This window comes from Herpailurus yagouaroundi, unplaced genomic scaffold, assembly GCF_014898765.1.
Source record: "Herpailurus yagouaroundi ecotype Mexico unplaced genomic scaffold, PumYag 184, whole genome shotgun sequence".
Lineage (NCBI taxonomy): Eukaryota > Metazoa > Chordata > Mammalia > Carnivora > Felidae > Herpailurus > Herpailurus yagouaroundi.
This window is the reverse complement of record NW_024412415.1, coordinates 3504766-3512988: the sequence shown is the minus strand read 5'-3', so window position 1 is coordinate 3512988 and position 8223 is coordinate 3504766.

The following is an 8223-nucleotide window of genomic DNA, read 5'->3' as shown; positions in this document are numbered from 1 at the left end:
CCCCATCAATCAGTATCTAAAATTTACCAGAATTGGATATTAATCCATCAAGTGGCTGGAAATTGCCAGGATATTCCAGGCTACTTCAGCAGTTCATATTTTATAATATTACTGTCTCTACATTACTAACATTAAGCATAATTTCATGGCAGAAGACAATTAGATTAATGAATGACTCTTGTGTTGTCAAATCCCATGGAAGCCGTTTCTGCAAAACGAACTGGAAAATCTGTTCTGTATTTTAGAAGAGATGGCAGTTTCTACACCAGACAAAGAAGGCCAACTTTTGTATTCAGTTACTGACATATAATTCTGGCCTGGAATTCTACCTTCAGAAAATGGTCCAATAAATTCATGTCCAAAATAAGTTCAAGTCCAATGAAGCAGTTCATTATTCATTGGATAGAATATGAAAGAGAAGCTTAATATTTTAGTGATGATTCCAAGCCCAATAAAATTTGTTATTTCTAATTCAGGTAAAAAGTCAACTCTCTATTACTTGTGATATTTCTGAATTAGAAAGTGATTTCCTCTTTGACTTGATAACTCTGTATAGAAATTTCAAGGCTTGATTATTTCTTTTTACTGATAAATAATATTTATTTGCCTGTGGAGAAGTTGATTTTCCCAGTATGACCATGCAATAAGTGGCCTTAGGAAGCAGAAGGTTAGGTCATTGAGTCTCATTCAGAATTATTTATGCCAGAAACTCTCCTTATGTGGGTCATAGAATTAGATGACGCCTTCTGTATTTGGACTATGTTTCTTCTAAGGCCAGATGAAAAAGAAGACTCATAGCAGCCAATAAGAAACGTCAGCTTTTGAATGCAGCTGAGGATCATTGGGCCAACCCTTTTGTCTTATAAGAAATGGTGGGGCCAGAGAACTTAAGTGTAAGGACATGTAGTTAACAGCAGAACCAGAGTTAACGTGCAGGGATCGAACTTCAAATTTAGTGCTCTGTTGACTCTACTTAAGGCCTGTCTCCATTTCTACTACTCCTCTAAAATTTTCTCATATATTGGTCAAGAAAGGCAATGACCTAAGGTGAGTATATGAGACCATTGCTTTTTTGGAAGATGGGAGAAGGTAGATCTTAAGATCCTAGGGTGTTGTGGGATAGGGTTGCTCCAGAGCAAAGGTTCCGTGAACTCCGTGGGAAGTTAAGAAGGGAAGGTTGAAGAAAAGGGAGAATGGGAACACCAGCAGACAAACCCTTCTTTTGTGATATGCTTGGCATGGATAGTGTCTCAAACATGAGAAGACAGCGGCCCCACAGGCTGTTCACTGGAGGCGGCTGGAGAGAATAGGATGGAGAAGCATTTTCAAAATTTGGGGGAAAGGATTTTTAAGGCATGCCAACAAAAGTAGAAATGCTAGACAAAAAAGAAGAGTGAGATTAAAAGAGAATGAAAAGACACAGGGGGAGCTAGAAAAGACATTTGCAACATTAAAGAAATAAGCAAAGAATTAATATTCCTATTTTAGCACACAGTGCTTATTAGCGGTGGAAAAAAAAAAGGTAAACACATAAATGGAAAAAACAACAATAGGCACAAGAAAGTTAAATAGAGAGAAATAAAATTTTCAACAAACATGAGAAATGTTTAGCCTCCCAAAGAATAAAATGAATGGAAAAAATATAAAACATCATTGAGGTGCCATCTTTCTCATATTAAACTATTGAGGATTAAAAATAAGGAAAACAGTAAGTTGAAAGCCAGGAGAGATATGGGGTACAGGCTGTTGCTTTTGAACTGATCTACTTTTGCTAGAGAATAATTCCACAATCTATCCCTAAAGCCTAAAAGTTCTCCTAGTTTTTGACCCAGCACAATTCTACTTCTAAGAATGAATCCTAAGGCAATATAGTCACTGAGCATAACAATTTAAAAATGAAAAAAAAAAAACAAAACCAACAAAGATTGAAGAGTAGATTGGTTACATACATTATATATGCATAACATGTAAAGTCCAGTTAGTCCATAAAACATACATACTAATAGTTATCTCACTTTATCATGAAGTTTGATGAATTGAGAAAATGTATGTAACGTGTATGGTAGGTGCTCTATAGCTGTTTATCATTGTGCACATTGTTCACTAGGTTTTTAAAGTGCTTTTATGTCTTAGAGAAGAATGTTCAGGTGGATGGAAATACCCTGAGGTGGTACGTGCTTGGCAGACTCATTCATAGACAGGCAGGTGGGCAGTGTGGTTGCAGGCCCAGCGAGTGCAAGGGGGCAGGGGGAGATGATGATGAGTTCGGAGAGGTAGCTGGGGCCAGAGCACACACGGCCTTTTAGGCCATGTTAACAACCTGACATTTCCTATTTTTTTTTTTTACTGTCTGTTTTCCCCCCCCCCCCCCGATTAATCTCCATAAGAGCAAATATGTATATTTTTTTCACTGTTGTACTCATAGCATCTTGAACTGCACAGTATGGTCGCCCCTAGCCGCATGTGGCTATGAACACTTGAGATGTGGCGGGTCTGAATTGTGATGTAAAATATCTCTTAAAACATTTTGTTTAATGTTTATTTTTGAGAGAGAGAGAGAGAGAGACAGAACACAGGCAGGGGAGGGGCAGAGAGAGAGAGAGAGAGGGAGACACAGAATCAGAAGCGGGCTCCAGTCTCTCAGCTGTCAGCACAGAGCCTGACGCGGGGCTCGAACTTACGGACTGCGAGATCATGACCTGAGCTGAAGTTGGTCGCTTAATCAACTGAGCCACCCAGGCGCCCTAAAATATCTCTTTAATAAGTATTTATATTGATTGCATATTGAAATGATAATACATGTATATATTGGGTTAAATGAAATATCTTCTTAAAGTTAATTCTACTTATTTCTCCTTACTTTTTAAAATGTGGCCATTAGAAAATTTAAGATTACCTATGTCACCTGCATTATAATTTGTCCTTGTTGTTAAAACAGACATAAAAGGCACGGTTTTCATTCAGCAAACATCTGTTGAATGAATGAAGGAGCATGTGTTGTATTCTCCCATGATTCTGTTTGACACAACCCTGGACTTTAAATTTGATTTGAAAACTAAGGTGTTTATCGTTAGAAGAAAATTTGTCTCAGATTAATATTTGTCCTAACAGCTTCTCTTGGATTCTTCCTCCCCCCTGGCTATCTCCTAAACGGCCCTTCTGAGAGTTAAGTACACTGTATTTGGCTGTAGATAGCTCTGGTTGAGGCAGAATATTCTGTTGTTGTCTGTGTAGATACACAAAAACTTAGATCTGACAGGATCAAACAGCAGTGCTAGTAGTTTGTAACTTAGATCCAACATCATTTAGCGGACATTGCCACAAAGATTTGGGCAATGAATACATCAACACATAATTTATTGAAAAAGTCACAAGCCAACATACTGTAAAGGCAGTTAAGATATGAGTACTTTCTATACTGAAAGACATGTATGCACAAGGTACAACTCTAAAGTAAGAGGCTGATTTTGTTTAAGAAAACGGTCTTTCGATGTCTGTAACTATGGAGGATTAAGTTTGTATTTGTGCATTTATCTGTAGGGGATTCACATGCATCTGTGTTGGCCTGGTGCATATTTATACAAATCACTTTTTCCTATCTACAGAAATGTAGATGAGTAAATTTTTAGAATTTATGGGCGGCCATAGAAAGTGTTTTCTAAGTGGATGACAGACACTGGGGCTGAATCCGGCTTCAGGCAGGAGCAAGCAAGTTAAACCATCACTGATTGACTTTTATTAACTCTGATTTGTAAGGCTGATAGGCTCAGGCTTGCAGCTGATGGACAGGTTTTTGTCACCCAGCCAAGATAGGAATCCTAGAGAAATGCCAAAGAGAAAAGACAGTGTTGTTCCCCAAAACCCATTGTGCTTTGAACGTTTGCTACTTTGTTTTTTCTATTTTACATACCCAAGCTGAAATGTTTTTACCAATTATTTTGTCATTCTTTATAAAACTTAGTTTAATCAGACGCTGAGTCTGATCTTTGTGCTTTAGGCTATGGCTGTAAATAGCAATGAAGTGGAAATATTGTTTGTTTAAGAAGCTGGAATGCACTGGTTCAGTTAAGAGACATAGTGGGAGAATATGAACACATGCGCTCTTCCCCCAACTCCAAGTTCCCTCCAAAGAGATACCTTAAAAAAACAAAAGGTCCTTTCAGTTATCCTTAAAGACATCTCTTATGGGCTAGTTAGGTATGACTTGCAATCCTCACGTGTAGCTAATATTTTCTCTTTCTTGCTTAGGTTGAGCCCTAGGCAAATTTACAAAGCCTGTTTTTGATAACTCCAAGCTACTTTTTCATCCAGTCAGAGTTTGTTGAGCATCTACTAGGATAGACCAAGCCCTTTGCTTGGTAGGTGCTTTTGCAAACATTGCATTTAACTTTCACAAAGATGTGACAGTGCCAGTGTTATTATTCCTATTTCAGGTGAACAAATACATTTTCTAAGGGGCTTTTAAAAAGTCTCCCAGCCAGTAAGCGGCAGTATCAGGTCCTTTAATTCTGCTTTCAGTGATTTTTTTTTTTTTCTCTTCGCAAGAGCAGCCCCTCCAAGTCTTCTTTTATGTTCCACTAATTAAAACCTGCTCTCTGAAGTGATCTGATAATCTCGTTCCCGTAAAGATGTAAAGGTGACTGAGGCTTAAAGGCCTTCTCATTTCCTTTGAGATTTTTTTTTCTTTGACCCTTGAGTTATCCAGAAGTCTGTTGTTTGATTTTGAAATATTTGGAGATTTTCTAGCTATCTTATTGTTACTGAATTCTAATTGAATGCTGTTCTGATCACAGAACATATTCTATCGTTTTAATCCTTTGCAATTTACTAAGATTGCTTAAGGGCTCTGCCATGGTCTGTCTTGGTGAATGACTCATTTACACTTGGGAAGAATGTGTATTTTGCTCTTATTGGGTATAGTGTTGTAGAAAAGCATAGCAGACCGAGCTGTTGATGCACTTCAAATCTTCGTTTTCCTTTCGAATTTATCTACTGATTCTATCAATTAATAAAGGAGGGGTATTATCTTTTTTTGTGGATTTGTCTGTTCCTTCTATTACTTCTGTAAATTTTTGATTCTTATGTTTGGGGCCTTAGTTACTAGGTTCTCCCACATGTACAGTTGTTATGACTTCTTGATAAACTGATGTTTTTATCATTATGAAATCTCCTTTATCTGCTAGCACCTTTCTGAAAGTTGACATTGGCTGGCATTAATACGTATACTACATTAGCTTTTCTAATGCTTAGTGTTTGTAGGGCATACTTTTCTCATCTTTTAAATTTCAATCTGGGTCTTAATCTTCTAAGCCTGTTCTGGTAAGCAGCATGCAGTTGGGTATGTTTTATTTATTTATTTATTTATTTATTTATTTATTTATTTGGTTTGTTTGTTTGTTTTAGCTGACAGTCTTTGCCTTTTAATTGCAGTGATAAGTCCATTTATAGTCAATTTAATTAGTGATATGTTTGTATTTTAGGTTTGCTATTTTGAAGTGTGTCTCCTTTTGTTCCATCTACTTTGGGTTTTTGTCTCCTCTCCTGCCTGCTTTTGAGTGAAATGAGTATATTTGCATATTCTGTTAGATTCTCTGCTTTATAGGTTACACCTCTTGCTATTTTTTTCCAGTGGTTGCTCTAGATATTAAAATATTCTTTTTTTTCACTTTAAATAGCATATAGTCAACAAATATTCTACTACATTTTTTTTAAGGTTATTTATTGTGAGACAGAGAGAGAGAGAGAGCAGGGGAGGAACAGAGAGAGAGAGAGAGAGAGAGAGAGAGAGAGAGAGAGAATCCCAATCAGGCTCAGCACTGTCATCGAGGAGCCGATGTGGGGCTCCAACTCACAAACCATGAGATCATGACCTGAGCCAATACCAACAGTTGGTCGCTTAACTGACTGAGCCATGCAGGCACCCCAATATTGTACTGCTTTGTAATCAGTGCAAGAACCATAAACCTACATACTTCCAATTAATGGCCATGTATGTTCTTGGTACTCTTGTTGTCATGGGTTTTATTTGACATAAGCTATAAACCCCATAATACACTGATACAATTTTTTTACATTGATGTAATTTTGACTTTAAACAGTCATTATAGTTTTAAAACATTTAACATCTCTCTCTCTATATCTGTTAAAGGCATAGATATAGATACATTGGAATTTAAAAATACATTTTTATTTTATAATAGAATAATTTTTGAGGATTTAAAGTTTTTTTACATTTTATGTATGCATATGTATGTGATATACATATGTCAGAATAATTTGAAAAAATCCTTTATGTTTATTCATATACGTACTCCCTTAATGTTCTTTATTCCTTCATACAGAACAAGGTTTTCTCTAGTATCGTCCTTCTGACTAAAGAATTTACTTTAGCATTTTTGTGGTGCAGGTCAGCTAAGGATGAACTCTTTCAGCCTCTGTCTCTCTGAGAATTCATTTATTTTTTTTCTTCCTTCATGAAGGATATTTCCACTGGATATAGAATCTAGGTTGACAGTTTTTTCTTTCAGAACTTAAAAATGTCATTACATTTTCTTCTGTCCTTTGTTGTTTCTGATGAATAGTCATGCTTCATTCTGATTGCTGTGCACTTGTGCATAAAGTGTGACGTTTTCCCCCAAGCTGCTTTCAAGATTATATTTTTCTTTCAGCACTTTGACCATGATGGGTATAGGTATGATTTCTTTTTTAATCCCGTTCGTGGTAAATATAGTAGAACTGTGCTTCCTGGAACTGTGGGAAATGTATTTATCATTTTTGCAAAATTCTCTATCAGTATCTCTTCAAATATTTTTTTCCGCCCCATTTCCCTCTCTTCCTTTTGTGGATTTCCAGTTATGTGTGTATCATACCATTTGATACTGTGCTACAGATTTCAGATGCTGTATCTTTTCCCCACACTTTCTTTCTCTTTGCATTGCGGTTGGATAATTTCTATGAACATGTCCTTAAATTCACTTACTTTTTTCCCTCCTCTGTGTCTAGTCTACTGGTAGGAATGAATAAAAAGAATTCTAATAGGCTTTGTTATCAGTTTTTTTAGTTCGAGAATTTCTACTTAGTGTGTTTATATAGTTTCCATTTCAATGATGACACTTTCTATTTGCTTACTTGTGTTTTTCACCCAAAGATCCTTTAACATATTTACCATATTTGTTTATTTTAAAATCTCTCTCTGAGTTTTCCAACATCTGGGCCATATCTAGATCTGGTTCTTTTGACTGTTTCTTTTCATAGCGATGGGCCACATTTTCCATTTCTTTGCATGTCTCAGCTTTTGATTGAATGCTGTATGTGCTGTGTAAGATAAATGTAGAGGCTGAAGCCAATAATATTTGTGCTAGAGAAGGGTTTGCCCTTTCTGTCATGTGCCTAGTGTGAGCACTGAGTCAATACATTCTTAGTTGTACTGGTTTTGGGCGACATTGTTGTCGCCCAATTAGTTAGATTTAGTGTAGCACAGTCTTCAAATGATTTTCAGTCAGGCTCGATAAGTTCCTTTATCAGGGCTTTGGATTGGAGAGTCTGGAGGATTTTCCTGAGATTTTCTATAATCTTTTTATTCTTTAGCAGGTCCCACAAACCTATCCATCAGAGGGGGAAAGTTTTTGAGCTCTCTTACGTCTTTTCTAGCCATGGGAGACCACTGCTTGCTCTTACTGCAAGACTGAGTGTGCCAGGAGGATCTCGTTCATTCCCCCCTATCTTGCCCTCACAGTTTCCCAGGCCTCACATGCACGTGCCTGGCTTTGTGTGTGTATGCGTGTGTGTGGGTGTGACTGTGGGTTGTTCTAACCATTGTTGAGAGAAGAGTGGGGAAGTTTTAAGGATAATTATAGATTTGTCTATTTCTCTTTGTAATTGTAAAAGTTTTTGCTTCACATATTTTATAGCTCCATGTGTGGTTCTCGTATTTTACGATTGCTATGCCTTCTTGATGGATTGACTCTTTTATTATGTAATGTCCTATGTCTGTGCAAGTTTTCTTTCTTCTGAAGTCTACTTTATTTGGTATTGATATTGATATAGCCATTCCTGTTTCTTTCGACTAGTTGACATTATACGTCCTATCATTTTGCATCCCTTAACTTTCATCCTGCCTACAACATTATAGTTGAAGTGAATCTCTTGTAGACAGTATATAGTTGTATAATTTTTAAAATACATTATGTCAATCTCTGTCTTTTAATTGTCATACTTGGACCA